Source organism: Heteronotia binoei, chromosome 6 (assembly GCF_032191835.1).
Source record: "Heteronotia binoei isolate CCM8104 ecotype False Entrance Well chromosome 6, APGP_CSIRO_Hbin_v1, whole genome shotgun sequence".
NCBI lineage: Eukaryota > Metazoa > Chordata > Lepidosauria > Squamata > Gekkonidae > Heteronotia > Heteronotia binoei.
Genome location: NC_083228.1, coordinates 11,051,018 through 11,070,490, shown reverse-complemented (window position 1 = coordinate 11,070,490; position 19,473 = coordinate 11,051,018). Strand labels below are relative to the sequence as shown.

Here is a 19,473-nt window from a genome sequence, read left to right as displayed (position 1 = left end):
TCTTGTCTGCTTCCTTCTCCCCCTCTCTTGCTTCCTTCTGCATCTCAGCTTGCTTTGCAAGGCTTGCTCAATCGCACAGGAGCTTCAGAGCAAAACCTCAATTTTCTCCATTGGTTGAGGCTCCTCCCCCTCCTGGTCCCCTGGGGAGGGAAGCGAAGAGCCGGAGCTTCCTTTGCCCAGTTTCCTGGATCCCATGAGAGAAATACAAAAAAAGCACCTTTAAGACCAACAAGTGCTAATGTTTTAAGCATGTTGCAGGGGGTTTTAAAAAAACAACAACTTTGTGTTTGCCTGTGTCCTTTATAAAGTTTATATCTCTGCTACCCAATCCTAAATAGGTACACACATGGCCCGGCCCAGCCCAACAAGGTCTCATTTATGTCAGATCCGGCCCTCATGACTAATGAGTTCGACACCCCAGCTCTAGCTGTATTTTAATGCTTTTATTTTAATTGCTTTTATCGCAACAACCAGCGGTCATTTCGTAGACAAATAGGTGGTGGAGCTCATCCAGGGATTGTTATGCAGCTGCACCTACTATTCAATGGACAAGGAGGTGGAACTCTCAGGAGGAGGTGGAACTCTTAGAAACGTTCAGGAGCTGTGCTCCTGTGAGCTCCCACTGAATCTGAGGCCTGACAACAACCCTGTGAGGTAGGTAAGGCAGAGAGTGGAGCGATGGGCCCAAGGTCATCCAGTGAGGCCCCATGGCACAAGTAGGGATGCCGGCCTCCAGGTGGGACCTGGTGTTCTCCTGGAATTATAGCTCTTCTCCAAACTACAAACATCAGTTCCCCTAGAGAAAAAGACTGCTTTGGAATCCATGGCATTGTACCCCCCCGCCCCCCGAAGTTCCAATCTTCCCCAAAATCCAACCCCAAATCACCAGAAGTTCCCCAGCCTGGAACTGACAACCCTGTCTTCCCATCACCCAACAGAGGCCGGGAAGGAGTGGCCACCCTAGGCACGGGCGGGGATTCGAACCCGGGACTCCCAGCTCCTAGTCTGACACTTTAACCACTACACCTCGCTGCCTCTCATGCCTATGAACAATACTCCTTCCAAAACCGTGAGCAAAAATTCTACTCTGTGAGTTACCAACATTAAAGTTGCGAGCTACTGCATAAATCAGTTCGCTCTGGGGCCATTCTTCCTGAGCTACGACAAAAACGTGTGAGCCGGAGGCTGACCAACTGCGGGAGCATTGCCTATGAATGGCCAACATCAGACCCAAGTAACCTGAATAAGACCATTTCTTTTATTAAGGCTGAAGAAACTCCCCCCCCCACTTATAAATGAACATTTTTCTCTCTAAAAATTCCACTGTTGCCCTTTTTCAAGCATGCAGTCATACAGATGCAAAAGAGAAATTCCCCCCTCCCCAGGACTGTTTAAATAGCTAACTAATGGTCATCTTAAAATAGAGGGAGGGTTTAGGAGAGAGTTTGGAGCACTTTTGGATTGGGGGGGGGGGGAGTACCAGAAGCCACCCCCACCCCTGAAGTTTCTATATTCTCAAAATAAATTCTCATTCTTTGCCACGGATATGCCACATCAATAGTGGAGTTAGAGGCATCTGTACAAAGATGTGCTCTTGAAAAAAAAAACCAACCCCTCAAAAAACCTCCGACGGTACTATTTAATATAAAGCCACGAAATTACATTCTATTGTGAAGGAGTACAATTACACAGGGATAGCACCTGCGGTAACCTAATAGCTTTTTAATTAATTTCTAAGGAAGTTTTATGAGCCTCAGTCGTGCACTTTTCCCTCCCACTCCGAAAGTCCTGAGGGTTGTGATTAAAAGAAGCCTCCCTGTCGTGATTGCTGTATTAAGGTTAAAAACCCACGGCGTTGAAAAATGAGTTTTCCCCACCCTGGAAGCGCTTCCAACGCAAACCTGCGCAAAGGTACCCGCTGGTTTTAATGCACTTAAGAGTAGCTCCACGTAGCATCACACAGTTACAGCCTAAATCCTCAAAGTTCTCTCCTCCGTCCATGGTAGCAAACCCAAACCTCAAAGCCCTGCTATACAAAATAAAAATAAAAAGTCAGCAGGTTTGAGGCTCCACAGAATAATCTTGCCCTTTATTATAGAATACACGGCATATTCAGTGGAATGAGGTGGTACAGATAGTGGGGCAAAGTTGCCACAGAGCTCTCTGGGCCCCAGTTATGGATATAGGCCCCAAAACGTATAGAAGGTTTAAGAGGACACACTTACCGGCCCCCACATAGATAAAAGCTGCTTTAATGAGCAAACTTCATCGGGATATGGAGAAGACAGAAGGCGTCTGAGCCGGGAAGCAAATGGGCAACCCCTCTTATAAGGAGGCCGGGTTTGAGTCACTCTCTTCCAAGATAACACTGTGGGGCTGAGCCAAAGTATGTTGCCAGTGTGAAAAAGCCTTGGCATTTGCTCCAGCACACCACACTAAGTATCATTATACAACATACGTGAGGAAATAAATACGGAGGGTTGTGACAGGGCGCTGCTTGAGAGAGGCCTTTTCTTCAAGGCGACAAGATGGCGCAATCGCCGTTTACACGCAGTGCCCAAAGAAGCCATCGAAATCGCCCTGTTTGTTTCTGTCTTGCAAAAGAGGCCCGCTTAAGAGCCACGGGAAGTGTTATTAGCCTGTCTACACATGCTGACCAGTTTTACTGATATGTGACCTGAAAAAGGAGGGGAGGAGGAGAAGAATTTGAACCAGGTTCCTAGCCTGGTCTCCCAGAAGTTTGTTCTGATTTACCACAAACACTCACAAGTTATAAACCTGACTTATTTGTAGACTTCGTTTGGGAAAAGCGGATTCAGTGAGCTCCACTTAGCTAAAGGTAATTACACCGCACACCCCAGTTTAAAGAAGCACAAAACATTAAAGGAACCTAATTCACCATATTCATAAAAACTAAGGGAACAGAGGCTCTGACAAGCTCGTAAAACGTTCATCACATCACAGCTGGAGGCAGCCAAAGACGGGTTTATTCAGGACTGTATTTGGTCAATTTGTTAGCAGGGTTGGCCCTGGCTTAGATTTTGGACGGGAGCACTCCAAGGAAAACCGGGGTGTGTGAGGCGGAGGCAGGCAATGGCAACCCGCCTCTGAAGGTCTCTTGCCTTGAAAACCCTCTAAGGCTACCATAAATCGGCTGTGGCTTGAAAGCCACAACAGCAATAGATGAGCAGTCCTGAATTGTGACTTTAAGGTTCAATAACGCTTTTTAATGTATTTTATTTTATGTGTTTTATCCAAGCTGTAAGCCGCCTCAAGCTTTGTGAGGAACAGCATAAGAACATAAGAGAAGCCATGTGGGATAAGGCCAATGGTCCATCCAATCCAACACTCTGCGTCACAGAAGAACATAAGAGAAGCCATGTTGGATCAGGCCAATGGCTCATCCAGTCCAACACTCTGCGTCACATAAAAACATAAGAGAAGCCATGTGGGACCAGGCCAATGGTCCATCCAATCCAACACTCTCAGTCACAGAAGAACATAAGAGAAGCCATGTAGGATCAGGCCAAGGGCCCATCCAGTCCAACACTCTGTGTCACAAAAGAACATAAGAGAAGCCATGTGGGATCAGGCCAATAGTCCATCCAATCCAACACTCTGCGTCACAGAAGAACATGAGAAGCCATGTTGGATCAGGCCAATGGCTCATCCAGTCCAACACTCTGGGTCACACAGTGGCCAAAAAAACCCAGGTGCCATCAGGAAGTCCATCAGTGGGGCCAGGACATTAGAAGCCCTCCCCACTGTTACCCCCTCCAAAGCACCAAGAATACAGAGCATCACTTGCCCCAGACAGAGAGTTCCAACAACACACTATGGCTAATAGCCACTGATGGACCTCTGCTCCATATGTTTTATCCAATCCCCTCTTGAAGCTTACTATGCTTGTAGCCGCTGCCACCTCCTGTGGCAGTGAATTCCATGTGTTAATCACTCTTTGGGTGAAGAAGTACTTCCTTTTATCTGTTTTAACCCGACTGCCCAGCAATTTCATTGAATGTCCACGAATAAGCAGCCAAAAAGAAGAGATTGGATTTATACCCTGCCCTTCACCAGCCGAAAAAAGTCTCAGAGCAGCTTACAATCTCCTTTTCCTTCCCTTCCCCACAACAGACACCTGGTGAGCAGCGTTCCCTCTAAGCTGAGTGTGAGCTAGCTCACAGTTTTTAAGGCTCAGTTTCCTGAGTCTTAGCTCAGGAAAAATGGCTTAGAGCAAACTAATTTATGCAGTACCTCACAGCTTTAATGTCCGTAGCTCACAAATTAGAATTTTTGCTCACAAGATTCCACAGTTTAGAGGAAACATTGCTTGTGAGGCAGGTGGGGATGAGTGAGAGAAACTGCTCTTAAGAGAACTTGTGATTGACTCCAGGTCACCCAGATGACTTTTATGTGGAGGAGTGGGGGATCAAGCCCAGTTCTCCCAGGTAAAGAGTCCGCACACTTAACCACCACACCAAACTGGCTCTCAAATTTAAATGTTTTATATAAAGATTTTTAAAATACTCGCTTATTAAAATGCTCAGACCCAAGAGGAATTGGACTTCCTTGGAAAAGATTATGCCAGTGTTAAGGGCCACTAACACCCCCCCCCCCAAAAGCCCCCACCTAGCTTCTGATACTTACCATTATGGTGTATACAAAGCAGGCATATATTTATTTGGCATAAGATGTTCTACTTCTGCTAGTATTAGGGAAAGCATCAGAAATATGCGTGGCGTGTAAATTGTGCCCCAGAGTGCTAGATCTTTAGTACACGCCTACACATATTTCCAGGAATCCATGCCTTTCAAGTGCTTCCAAGCGCACTGCTGCAACCACGTGGACTAGAATCCTGAATTGCAAAAGAAGGCAAAGTCTCTCGAGATGCACCATCCTGCACCCCATCCCAAATTTCACGCCTCATTTTGTGGACGGACAGACGGACCTGAGCAAAAGCCTTTGATTCAGCCTTGTCCACACTGCCCAGACTCACGCCATTTTGATTTGAGAGCCAGTTTGCTGTAGTGGTTAAGAGCGCAGACTCTTATCTGGGAGAACCGGGTTTGATTCCCCCCACTCCTCCACTTGCAGCTGCTGGAATGGCCTTGGGTCAGCCAGAGCTCTCTTATCTGGGAGAACCGGTTTGATTCCCCACTCCTCCACTTGCAGCTGCTGGAATGGCCTTGGGTCAGCCATAGCTCTCTTATCTGGGGGAACTGGGTTTGATTCCCCACTCCTCCACTTGCAGCTGCTGGAATGGCCTTGGGTCAGCCAGAGCTCTCTTATCTGGGAGAACCGGGTTTGATTCCCCACTCCTCCACTTGCACCTGCTGGAATGGCCTTAGATTAGCCATTGCTCTTGTAGGTGCTGTCCTTGAAAGGGCAGCTCCTGGGAGACCTCTCTCAGCCCCCTCCCCCAGCTCCCAGGGTGTCTGTTGTGGGGGGAGGAAGATAAAGGAGATTGTGAGCCGCTCTGAGACTCTGATTCAGCGAGAAGGGAAGGGTATAAATCTGCAGTCTTCTTCTTCTTCTTTCAAGTCCCACATGTGTTGAGAATCAAGAGAATGCTATGGTCCAACCAGGGTGTGCAAAGTTGATTTCCTCTGCAACTAAAAAGCTTTTCCCAGCTGGTGTAGTGGTTAAGCATGCGGACTCTTACCTGGGAGAACCGGGTTTGATTCCCCACTCCTCCGATTGCAGCTGCTGGAATGACCTTGAGTCAGTGTCAGACGATGGGATCTCAAATCAACTAGGCCTTGAATTGTTGCCAAGTTAGGCTTTATTTGATAATCCATAGGCATCAGAAGGAAGAAAATTGAGACTGATACTATGTAGCAGTACAGAGCATACTTTAAGGGGAATACATCAAAGGGTATTACACAAAACCACAATTCTAAACATTGCTGGATTAGGTGCGAAGATTCACACGGTCTCCTTCCCTTACGGAGGCGCTTTATCTTCGAAGGGGAATTCTTGCCTTTGTTAGTATCAGGGGAAGGAAATGTTCACACCAAGCACTAGCAACAATCTACAACTCTCTTTGATATGCAAGGTCTTTCTCATGGTTAGTAACGGCGTTTCAAGACGGCAGCAGTTCAGCTAAGAATTTTATTTCAGGAAAAGTTACATTGTCTGACAGTCAGTCATAGCTCTTGCAGGGAGCTGTCCTTGAAAGGGCAGCTGCTGTGGGAGCTCTCTCAGCCCCACCCACCTCACAGGGCGCCTCCTTGGAACACCAGCAGTCAGGAGGACGGGGCAGGCTTTATTCAGCCACATCCCTGAATATCCTCCAGTTCTCACAGAAGGGCTTCGTCACCGGAGGTCACGATGACTTCTAGGTGCGCACACGCGCACACTCACACAAGCACAAATAAATTTTAAAAATACTCCCCCAAAAGATATGGGTGGAAATCTACTATCCCTTGCTCATCCGTCATATCCAAGATGGTCATTTCTGATTTGGCCCTGGCTGCTTCCAAACCAAGCAGCGCCAACTCCGTGAAGAAGAAAACCATAGATCTATACCCCGGCCTTCTCTCTCAATCAGAGTCTCAGTGCAGCTCACAACCTCCTGTGCACTGCCCCCCCCCCCCAATATCCTTGGAGGAAGGATGGGAGAAAATGGACACATCCCTCCTCAGCACCCTAGAAGGCACGATCACCACGAGGAACAATTGCGAAAATGCTCCAAGTGTATCATGTGTGTATTATCAATCATGGATCCGGTGTCCAAACCTCTGCTCCGTCATGACGCTGATCAGGCGGTCTTGGAATCTAGCCGCACCGGCTTAGCCAGTCCAAAGCGAGAAACAAGTTTGCAAAGAATGAGAGAGAAATGCAACAGAACGGCTCTCAGAGCAGCTCCCACGACAGCCACAGCTGCTGTCGCTAACTGGTCTGGAGAAGAACGTCCCTTCTTTGGCAGTGGAAAGTGGCATCAAGTCATAGCCAGCCTCCCACAACCCTGTAAGGTTTGCAAGGCAAGAGGTGGTTTGCTATCACCTGCCTCTGTGTGGGAACCCTGAATTTCCGTGGTGGTCTCCCTTCCAAGTACTAACCAGAACTGACCCTTCTTAGCTTCCAAGCTTTTATGAGACCAGACTAGCCTGGACAATCCAAGTTAGTGGCCTGTCCCTTTAATAGCAACCAATGGTCCATCCAGTCCAACACTTTATGTCACACATTACTCAACTCCCAGGTGCCATCAGGAGGTCCACCAGCGGGGCCAGGACACTAGAAGCCCTCCCACTGTCGTCCCCCAAGCACCAAGAATACAGAGCATCACTGCCCCAGATAGTGTTCCATCTATCCCTTGTTAATAGCCACTGATGGACCTCTACTTCATATGCTTATCCAATCCCCTCTTGAAGCTGTCTATGCTTGTAGCCCCCACTTCCTGTGGCAGTGAATTCCACGTGTGAATGACTCTTTGGGTGAAGAAGTACTACTTTTCATCTGTTCTAAACCTACTTCGCATTAATTTCACGGAGTGCCCACGAGTTCTTGTGTTGTGAGAAAGGGAGGAAAGGACTTCTCTACCTTCCCCCTCCCATGCCTAATTTTGCAAACCTCGATCATGTCACCCCTCAGTTGTCCTTTCTCCAAGCTAAAGAGCCCTAACCTCTTTAACTTTTCTTCATAGGAAAGGTCTTCCATCCCCTTAATCATTTCAGTTGCCCTTTTCAGCACTTTCCCCAATGCTCTTATCTTTTTTGACCTCCACACCATAGAAAGTTTCAGCTGTACATTTCGACACATGAAGCCTCTAATTAAAGGGGCTGGATACTTTTCTCCAAGCTAGCTGACATCTCTAACAGCCATTCCACCCAGATTCTGAGCAGCTCTACGCCAGCATCGCATCAACAATGCCACACCAGCTAAATCTACAGCCGCACGCTGTTGGAAGGACTCTAAACCTCTCTGTAGATTTGCAGCTCTCTAAAATATGGAATTCATTCGATTTTAGATAAGATTTCTTCATTTTTGGACCATACTGATCCTTATGAATCCTGTCAACAGTTTGTCAGTGAATGGTTTCCAATGTTGGAGAAAATAGATAACGATCCCATATGTATCTGTTCCTCTAATACAGGGGTGAGGAACCTTTTTTCTACAAGCACCATATGGATATTTATAACATCATTTGCGGTCCATAAAAAATTACCAGCTTAAAAACGGTGCTCCACCAAGGGAGAACAATTCAGGCCGGCAAAATTAATGCAAATAATTGTTTTTCTATTTGAAGACGTGTGGGGAGAGCCTAATCTGGCACACACACACACACCCCCGGTCCACCGCCCTAGGCAAATGAATAGTTCCAGGACTTTTTTGGAGAAAAAGCCCAGCAGGAACTCAGTAGCATATTAGACCACATCCCCGAATATCAGCATATTAGGTCACACACTCATTAGCATATTAGGCCACACCCTCTGGGATAATCAAGTGCAAACTCAACTGTGACAGTAACTTTTCCACGCCCTGCAGCAATTCTGGCCGGCCAGCCAGGCTCCAGGGAGGCTGCCGCACAGTACAGCTGGGCCCTGTGATCCCTGCCTGGCCCTGGGGAGGCTGCCACATGGCTCAGTTCAGCCCAGCAATCTCCGAGGGCCACACCAAGTGACCTCGAGGGCCGCATACAGCCCTTGGGACGGAGGTTCCCCACCCCTGTTCTAATAAGAATACGATTTACAAAGAGATTTTGTACTTATAGTCTTGTTCAGTGGTGGCCAAACTTGCTTAATAGAAGAGCCACACTGAATAAATGTCAGATGTTTGAGAGCCATGAAACATGGATATCAGATGAGGGAGGAAGGGAGGGAGGAAGGGAGGAAGGGAGGAAGGGAGGAAGGGAGGAAGGGAGGAAGGAAGGAAGGAAGGAAGGAAGGAAGGAAGGAAGGAAGGAAGGAAGGAAGGAAGGAAGGAAGGAAGGAAGGAAGGAAGGAAGGAAGGAAGGAAGGAAGGGTAACTTAAAATGTGCTCTCCAAGCTGCTGGCTGTCTTGCTTGTTTTAGAGAGAAATGCCTTCTCCAAGCCAACTGATGAGGCGGTAGGGGCTTCAAGAGCCACACTATGACCTTTTTCACACAGCCTAAGTATTCCGGTATGCCAGCTGGTCAGTTACTGAACAGTAACGGGTTTCTGCTGGCATTTCAGACAGACCCGATTCAGTAACTGGCTGCTACCGGAACACTCTCACCTTTTCACACAGTCCCGCGGCTGTCCCGGTAGTGAGGCATGCCTGAGTCGTTACTAACAAAGAGCAGCTTCTTCCACTTTTCAACCCCTTCTTCTGGGTTGAAATCGCTATGGGGTGCTGTGTGAAATGTCCAGTATCTAACACGGGAGCAGTTTTCGCGCCCTTTTTCGCCCGCCGGCGCGTGCGATCTCCGGCTTTTTTGGGGGGGGAACGTCCGGCTAAGATCGCTATAGCGACGTATCACAACAGCATCACCATAGGGATGCCTGGGCTCCATTAACATGCCAGATATCGCCGTCGCTGAAACCTGGTAACTTATCTCAATAGAGCCTAGCCATCTCTATGGTGTTGCTGTTGTGATACGTCGCTATAGTGCTATAGCGATCTTTGCCCGACGTTCTAAAAAAAAAATAAGCTGGAGATCGCGAGCCGGCAGGCAAAAACGGCTGGCGCTGGTGGAAGCGAGATAAGAGCGGAACAGTGTGAAATGGCTCGCTTCAATCACAGAACCCTATTGGGAAAAAAAACATGTGTCTGAAAACTCCCCTCCCTGTCTCGGATTACTGCAAGGCAGCACAATACCGACTCCCTTCCGGCTTCCACTGGTAAGTGTGAAAAGGGCCAATGTGTGTGCAAGAGCCACATATGGCTCCCGGGCCACAGTTTGTCCAACCTTGGTCTTGTTGATGTGCTCTTAAAAGTTGCTCCTGATATCACCATCATCCTCAGGGCTTTTTTTGAAGCAGGAACTCCTTTGCGTATCAGGCCACACCCCTGAGGGAGCCAATCCGCCAAGAACTTACAAGGCTCTTCTTACAGGGCCTACTGTAAGGTGATTCGCTACATCAGGGGTGTGTGACCTAATATGCAAAGGAGTTCCCTCCTACAAAAGAAAGCCCTGATTATTATTGATACGTGATGTTACTTGTAAGATTTGCCTTGCTGTTTTTATTCCGGGGGGGGGGGGGGGTTGCCTCCACTGTCTGTAATTTCTTTGCTTTTTTCAATAAAGTTCATAAAACATTTTTTAAAATAGAGAGCACCACCAGGTGCTCTCTAGCTACTCATAGCGCCCGACAAATGCCCATTACTCAGTGCAAAAGCCACCTCCTTCGTCCTCCCTTTCTTCTGATCTATTGTGAAAGTCTTGAGGAGACAAGAAACCCAATTCATCAGCTTAATTAGCCATCAATAGCTCGTCTCTCTTTCATGATTCAGTCGCAATCGCTATGAATCCAGTTACTCATCCAGGTCCACGGGCCATGCGTGTTCCCCTCCCTCACCAGCAATGCCTACATCTTGCAGCTGGCACAGACTTGCCGCTGTTGGTGACCTGAGGGCCAATTAAAGCGTTATTTTGTGCACAGTAAGCATTTGGCAGCAAGACAACCAATTTTCAAAGGTCTCAGATGCACCAGAAGTAAACAGATACCTTGCCAGGAAGACTTGGATCAAACAGAGAGGGAACCCAGTTCCGTAGCTGAGGAGGAGAAGATGGAGAAGACCATAGATTTATACCCTTCCCTTCTCTCTGAAGCAGAATCTCAGAGCAGATTACCATCTCCTTTATCTTCTTTCCCCACAACAGACACCCTGTGAGGTGGGTGGGGCTGAGAGGACTCTCACAGCAGCTGCATTTTCAAGGACAACCCCTGTGATAGCTATGGCTGACCCATGGCCATTCCAGCAGCTGCAAGTGGAGGAGTGGGGAATCAAACCCGGTTCTCCCAGATAAGAGTCCGCGCACTTCACCACTACACCAAACGACCCAAGTTCCATCGTCCTAACCTGGATGGATGAGGCTAGCTCAGTCAGATCATGGAAGCTAAGTAGGGTCAGCCCTGGTTAGAAGTTAAGATGGAGGCATAAGAACATAAGAGAAGCCATGTTAGATCAGGCCAATGGCCCATCCAGTCCAACATTCTGTGTCACACAGCGGCCAAATATATATATATATATATATATATATATATATATATATATATATATATATATATATATATACACACACACACACACACACACACACACACACACACACACACTGTGGCTAATAGCCACTGATGGACCTCTGCTCCATATTTTTATCTAACCCCTTCTTGAAGGTGACTATGCTTGTGGACGCCACCACCTCCTGTGGCAGTGAATTCCACATGTTAATCACCCTTTGGGTGAAGAAGTACTTCCTTTTATCCGTTATAACCTGTCTGCTCAGCAATTTCATCGAATGCCCACGAGTTCTTGTATTGTGAGAAAGGGAGAAAAGGCAATGGTAAACCACCTCTGTGTCTTGCCTTGAAAGCTCTGTGGGCTCACCATGTGTCAGCTGCGTCTTGATGGCACACAGTTATTGCCCGGACTTGGATGGCCCGGACTAACCTGTTCTCACCAGATCTCAGAAGCTAAGCAGGCCTGGCCACGGTTGATACTTAGATGGGAGACCACCAAGGAAATCCAAGGTCGCTACACAGCTGACGACAGTGGCAGACAGGGTGGATAAAAATCAGTTGTTTTTTTAAAAAAATAAATTTAAAAAAATCAGATTTTTTTAATTTAAATTGGATTTTTTTAAAAAAAATGCTTTTTGAGGAAAATATATTATCATTTAGGGTTGCCAAGTCCAATTCAAGAAATATCTGGGGACTTTGGGGGTGGAGCCACAAGGCATTAGGGGTGGAGCCAAGATCAAGGCTATGACAAGCATAATTGAACTCCAAAGGGAGTTCTGACCATCACATTTAAAGGGACCGCACACCTTTTCAATTCCTTCCTTCCATAGGAAATAATGAAGGATAGGGGCACCTTCTTTTGGGGCTCATAGAACTGAACACCCTGGTCCAATCTTTTTGAAACTTGGTGGGTATTTTGGGGAAAGGCGCTAGATGCTATGCTGACAATTTGGTGCCTCTACCCCAAAAAACAGCACCCCAGAGCCGCAGATACCTGCGGATCAATTCTCCATGATTTTCTATGGGAATAAATCTCCATAGGGAATAACAGAGTTCCCAGCAGACATTTCCCTCCCCTCCCCCCGCTTTCTGACGAGCAGGCCATAAAAGAGAGTCTTTATGTAGAAAACTATGATTTAAATCAAGTCTTACCGACTAGTAAATCACAATCTAAATCAATTTGATTTAAATCAAATCCACCCTGGTGGCAAGCCACCCCGTTTGTCTCACGCCTTGAAAAACCTACGCTCTTTAACCGCTATACCATGCTGGCAGAGGGATACCAGTAAAGAGTAGGGCTGTAGCCAGGATTTCAGGTTTGGTGGAGTCCGCCGCAGGATTTGTTGTATGGAAGGGCTGGGGGGCTACCCGATTTGGCAGCCCTGGGCTCTTGGCACTGCCTTGAGTCCCACAAGCTAATCCCCGCTCCCCCCTTTGCTCTGCACGCTGCGTGAGGAAAGGGGAGGGGGGAAAAGTGACAAGACCAGCAGCAACGCTACTGCTTGCTCGGAGTGGCGGTGAGCAAAGGGGACAGATCGGGGGCCCTCCAACCGAGGGGCCACACAGTTGGGAGGGGGGGCTGAAAGGATGGGCCTGGGCCTCCCTGTAGCCACGGTCCTGAGTCAGAGGAAATGCTGGGAATATAAGAATCCAAACGTGTTCCCCTTCACCAGGTCTTTCACCCGTGGGCTGTTTGCCCCAGACTGGGTGCTCTCGGGCAGTTTGCCCCCTCCTCGTTACCAAGCTGCTCCCACAGCCCTCCTGGGTTTTCCCTATCTTCGCCAAGCCCACTTTTGTTACAGAGTTTTGGGGGGAATCGTTGTAAAACCTGGATGGCATCCGTCTGGATTTTCCTGGCCTTGTCCACGTCCTGCATCATTTTTTTCCGCTGCCACCTTGGCCAAGATAAGATGAATTCACATAAGAACGTAAGAGAAGCAGGCTCTGTGTTTGACACCTCTGCCCGAGCGTGTATCCCCTTGAAGAGGTGATGTGAAAGACCTCAGCCTGAGACTCTACAGCAGGGGTGGGGAACCTCCGTCCCGAGGGCCAGATACGGACCTCGAGGTCACTTGGTGTGGCCCTCGGGGCTTGCTGGGCCGAACCTCCCTGGGGCCCGGCTGGCCAGCGAGGATCGTGGGGCCCAGCTGCGCTGTGCAGCAGCCTCCCCGGGGCCAGGCAGGGATCACAGGGCCCAGATGTACTGTGCAGCAGCCTCACTGGGGCCTGGCTGGCTGGTCAGAATTGCTGCAGGGCCTGGAAAAGTTACTGTCACAGTTCAGTTTGCACTTGATTATCCCAGATTGTGTGGCCTAATATGCTACTGAGTTCCTGTTGGGCTTTTTCTACAAAAAAGCTCTGGACCTATGCATTTGCCTAGGGCAGCGGGCCGGGTGTGCGTATGTGTGCCAGATTAGGCTCTCCCTACATGACTTCAAAGAGAAAAACAATTATCTGCATTAATTTTGCTGGCCTGAATCTTTCTCCCTCGGCGGAGCACTGTTTTTTAGGTTGATAATGTTTTATGGCCCGCGATTGATGTTATAAATATCCATATGGCCCTTGGCAGAAATAAGGTTCCCCACCCCTGCCCGACAGAGACCCTGCCAGTCTAATTAGACAAGACTGATGTTGATGGACCAACGCTCTGATTTTGCATAAGACAGCTTCATGGGCTCAAACCCACAAAGAGAAAAAAATTGGGAAAGAAATGTTTTATTATATAGGGCCCCACCCATACTGCACTGCAGTCCTCAGATTCAGTTGGGAGCTCACAGGAGCTCAGCTCCTGAACCTTTCTGAGAGTTCCACCTCCTCCTTCTGAGAGTTCCACCTCCTTGTCCATTGAATAGTAGGTGCAGCTGCATAACAATCCCTGGATGAGCTCCACCACCTATTTTTCTACAAAATGACCCCCTGCTGCACAGTGATCTCTATTTCCGGGTCCTTCCCTCCCTCTTATGGAGTGTCCCTCCTTGATGTGGTATCCAAAGCATGTTTAGTTCCCATGTCCCACCCATCCCTGATACCGCAGGGTTTAATCCTGTTTACCAAGGGGATTTGGGTCACAGGAAGATTATTTCCCAGCTCTTCTCACCTTCCAATCTGGACAGCCAGCAATGTTGACAAGGGGCAGCAGGGTGAAGAAAGCAGCTATTTAATTACCCCTCCTGTCTCTTTTTACAAGGGCACAGATGTACAGAAAGCGCTCGCTTAAATCCCTCCAATTGGCATCCATCCACTGGCATAAGCAGAAATCCCAACCCTGGAATGGCTTTGGAATGTTTTCGGTGTACTCGGGTTTTGCCATAATCTACCAGGCAACAAAAAAGTGGGAAGGGGGACACATTTTACACATCAAAAAAGCTCCTTTGTTCCAAAACCAAAAACTGAAATAATCTAACCCAGTGGCCCCCAACCTTTTTGGCACCAGGGACCAGTTTTGTGGAAGACAATTTTTCCGCGGACCGGGGGTGTGTGTGATGGTTTTGGGATGATACAATTGTGCACTTTATTTCTATTAGTTTGGCTGGTGATTAAGTGTGCAGACTCTAATCTGGGAGAACCGAGTTTGATTTCCCACTCCTCCACTTGCAGTTGCTGGGATGACCTTGGGTCAGCCATAGCTCTAGAAGAGTTGTCCTTGAAAGGGCAGCTTCTGTGAGAGCTCTCTCAGCCCCACCCACCTCACAGGGTGTCTGCTGTGGGGGGGGGGGGAGTAAAGGAGATTGTGAGCCGCTCGGAGTCTCTGAAATTCGGAGTAGAGGGCAGGATATAAATCCAATGTTATCGTCTTCTTATGACTACATTGTAATATATAATGAAATAATTATACAACTCATGGGCCAGTTGATAACAGGCCATGGACCACTACCGGGGTTGGGGGTTGGGGACCCCTGATCTAATCCAATCATTGCTATGCTATGTGCAACAAAAGCCCAAAGACTGGATTCGGCAGCACATGAAAGAACCACCTTGCTGAAGACAAGCAGCCTGGTCAATGGCTGGATGTAGGGTTGCCAACTCCAAGCTAGGAAATTCTTGAAGGTTTGGTGGGGGGGGGCAGAACCTGAGGAGTGACCTCAGCTGGGTATAACTCCATGGAATTCACCCTCCATGGCAGCCATTCTCTAAATATCTGTAGCCTGGAAAATCACAAAGGATCCCAGGAGAACTCCAGGCCCCACCTGGAGGATGGGAACCCTAGACAATAGGAGATCTTGAAGCACACCTCGCATTCCCTGATGTAAGAAGACTAGGTATTAGACATATATTGATCATGAAAGGAAAAGTGGGGGAATTCACAGGGTATTGTTTGTCCCACACCTGGAATACACATGGAATGCACTGCCACAGGAGGTCGTGGTAGCCACAAACATAGATGGCTTCAAGAGAGGATTGGAAAAATCATCAGGAGCAGAGGTCCATCAGTGGCTATATAGATGGAACTATAGGGTATAGATGGAACTCTCCGTCTGGGCAGAGACGCTCTGTATTCTTGGTGCTTGGAGGGGCAACAGCAGGAGGGCTTCTAGTGTCCTAGATCCACTAGTGGACCTTCTGATGGCACCTGGTGTTTTTTGGCCACTGTGTGACAGAGTAGATAGATAGATAGATAGATGAATTTATTGTCATTGTTCTCAACAAAAAGAGAGCAACGAAATGAGGTGCTCTTCCACAAACATACCAACACATCAAACACACATATTCATAAACCATTTAAATACATCTGAAACCATTAAACCATTAAAACCATTAAAACCATTTAAATACATCTAAAACGGATAAACATTCATAAAACCATTAAAACCATTTAAACCATTAAATAAACATTCATAAAACCATTAAACATTCATAAAACCATTAAAACCATTTAAACCATTAAATACATCTAAAACAGATAATCCTTCATAACCCTGCATTTAACCTAACCACAGCACTTGGATAGAAACTGTCCTTAAATCTGTTTGTCCTAGCCTTCAACACTCTATATCGTCTACCTGACGGTAAGATCTCAAAAAGCAAATGGCCCAGATGTGTATGGTCCCTTAGGATCATTTGTATCTTCCTTTTACATGCCATATTATACAGATCCACCAATGAGGGGAGAGAACATCCACAAATCTTTTGTGCTCTTCTCGTCACTCTTTGGAGCACCCTTCTCTCTGCTTCCGTGCAGCTCCCAAACCACGCGCAGAGGCAATAAGATAAAATGCTCTCAATGGAACTACGATAAAAGGAACTACGATAAAAGGCAACCAGCAGACTCCCTGACAGTTGTAGTGATCTTAAGAGTCTTAAGAGTATTGGATGGGATAGGCCACTGGCCTGACCCAACATGGCTTCTCTTGTGTTCTTATGATTATTTTACATCTTTGACATACACTAGTGGTGTCCAATGTGGTATCCACTGATGGGTTTCCTGACACCTACACACAGCTTCAACAAACCATTTCCTCCTCGGAGCCAAAAGCCAATCCCAATGTCCCTTCACCACAAAGGGCATCAGGACTCAAGAGGGTGCCATATTTAATGTTTATCAATTAATGTATCACCAGCCTGCACCCACTGGAATTGGGAGACCATACACAGCACTGAGGGACGGTGGCTCAGTGGTAGAGCATCTGCTTGGTAAGCAGAAGGTCCCAGGTTCAATCTCCGGCATCTCCAACTAAAAAGGGTCCAGGCAAGTAGGCGTGAAAAACCTCAGCTTGAGACCCTGGAGAGCTGCTGCCAGTCTGAGTAGACAAGACGGACTTTGATGGACCGAGGGTCTGATTCAGGATAAGGCAGCTTCATATGTCCATATATGACTGGCTTGACTACTGGCCAAATGGTTGTCCTCCATTGGGAGGGACGGTGGCTGTTACAGGGGTGCAATCACAAAATGGCTGCTGGGGGCTGCTGTCGCCCATTATAAAATATTGACGGGACTGCAAACCAAGTATCCTGCTGTGACGGAGGCAGCGGTTTCCAAATGGGCGCTATTGGTCGATGCAGAAGGGATGCTCTTGAAGCTCTTTCAACACCAGCGACTAGGGGAAAGCCAGCATTGGCTCCCTGCATGAAGAAATAGCAAGTGGCTGCCCGGAAAGCACTTTGGTGGGCACCGTGTCGCACATGGGCACTGTGTCGGGAATTGCAAGTATAGGGAGGAGGACATACGAACATATGAAGCTGCCTTCTACTGAACCAGACCCTCAATCCATCCAAGTCACTCTTGTCTACTCAGACTGGCAGCGGCTCTCCAGGGTCTCAAGCTGAGGTTTATCGTGCCTGTTTGCCTGGACCCTTTTTAGTTGGAGATGCCAGGGATTAAACCTGGGACCTTCTGCTTACCAAGCAGATACTCTACCACGGAGCTTATGACCAGATTTAAACTTTGTTGGTTTTAGACGCCGCCGGGCTCAGACTTTGTAATACTGTTTCAGTTGTTATTTTTCTTTAAAAGCCTGGAGAAAATAAATCACCAGCTTTTCACTCGGCCACCCAAGTGCAGCTTCGTGTGCCGACACCAGCAGGCAGGGTTTGGTTTGCAAAAAGCATCGCTCCAGTTTAGGGTTGCCAATCCCCAGGTGGGGGCAAGGGATCCCCCAGTTTGGAGGCCCTCCCCCCCGCTTCAGGGTCATCAGAAAGCAGGGGAGGTGGGGAAATGACTTCTGGCCACTCCATTATTCCCTATGGAGACCGATTCTCATATATTCCCAGGTCATGGGACAGAGACAGTGCTGGTCGCCCTGGTGGATGACCTCCAACGGCATCTGGATCGAGGCGGCTCGGCAGTACTGATGTTGTTGGACCTATCGGCGGCGTTCAATACATAAGAACATAATAGAAGCCATGTTGGATCAGGCCAATGGCCCATCTAGTCCAACACTCTGTGTCACATAACAACATAAGAGAAGCCCTATTGGATCAGGCCAGTGGCACACCCAGTCCAAAACTCTGTGTCACATAAGAATATAAGAGAAGCCATGTTGGATCAGGCCAGTGGCCCATTCAGTCCAACACTGTGTCACAGAAGAACATAAGAGAAGCCATATTGGATCAGGCCAATGGCCCATCCAGTCCAACACTCTGTGTCACAAAAGAACATAAGAGAAGCCATGTTGGATCAGGCCAATGGCCCATCCAGTCCAACACTCTGTGTCACAAAAGAACATAAGAGAAGCCATGTTGGATCAGGCCAATGGCCCATCCAGTCCAACACTCTGCGTCACAAAAGAACATAAGAGAAGCCATATTGGATCAGGCCAATGGCCCATCCAGTCCAACACTCTGTGTCACATAGTGGCCAAAAAAAAATTATACACACACACACACACTGTGGCTAATAGCCACTGATGGACCTCTGTTCCATATTTTTATCCAAACCCCTCTTGAAGCTGGCTATGCTTGTAGCCGCTACCACCTCCAGTGGCAGTGAATTCCACATGTTAATCACTCTTTGGGTGAAGAAGTACTTCCTTCTATCCGTTTTAACCTGACTGCTCAGCAATTTCATCGAATGCCCACAAGTTCTTGTATTGTGAGAAAGGGTCGACCATCAGTTGCTGACCCGCCGTCCCGTCGACGCAGGGATTCCAGGGTTGGCCTTGCAACAGCTTTCCTCTTTCCTCAATGATCGGGGACAAAGGATGTCGATTGGGGGTGAACTATCCAGGAGGCATGCGCTTGACTGCGGGGTGCCTCAGGGGGCGGTGCCCTCCCCGATGTTGTTCAACATCTACATGCACCCCCTTTCCCAAATTGCTCAGAGGTATGGGTTGGGTTGCCACCAGTACGCTGATGACACCCAGCTCTATCTACTGATGGATGGCCGGCCTGACTGTGTCCCAGAAGATTTGGACCTGGCGCTACAAGCCGTGGCTGGATGGCTTAGGCTGAGTAGACTGAAGCTCAATCCAGCAAGAACAGAGGTCCTTTGCCTGAGTCATGGCGGTCTGGGAAGGGAAATTCCCCTACCGGCATTTGACGCTGCGCCACTGACAATGGCGCACAAGGTCAAGAGCTTGGGGGTGCTACTGGAGCCTGCCTTGACAACGGAGGCCCAGACAGCAGCCACTGCTAAATCCGTTTTTCCATCTCAGGCAGGCAAGGCAGCTGGTCCCCTTCCTGGAGCGTGGCGACCTGGCAACAGTGATCCATGCAACGGTCACCTCAAGGTTGGACTACTGTAATGCCCTCTACATGGGGCTGCCCTTGTGCTGAACCCAGAAGCTGCAGCTAGTGCAGAATGTGGCCACCAGGCTGTTACTGGGGCTTCCCAGGTGGGAGCACATTCAGCTGGGACTGCGGGAACTGCACTGGCTGCCAATAGTATACC

General features: G+C 48.2%; 1 protein-coding gene across 4 annotated transcripts in view; it reads right to left on the bottom strand.

Moving 5' to 3' along the window:
* Window positions 1-19,473, bottom strand: part of PRXL2A (peroxiredoxin like 2A) — a 46,490-nt gene that overhangs the window by 22,275 nt on the left and 4,742 nt on the right. For 2 of the 4 annotated variants that reach the window (XM_060241021.1, XM_060241023.1), the window contains exon 1: window positions 2,226-2,337. The exons of the other annotated variants lie outside the window; for them this stretch is intronic. The gene's annotated coding sequence lies outside the window, so the exon portion shown is untranslated. Of the gene's footprint in view, window positions 1-2,225; window positions 2,338-19,473 lie in introns of those variants that run through there. 4 annotated transcript variants of the gene reach the window in all.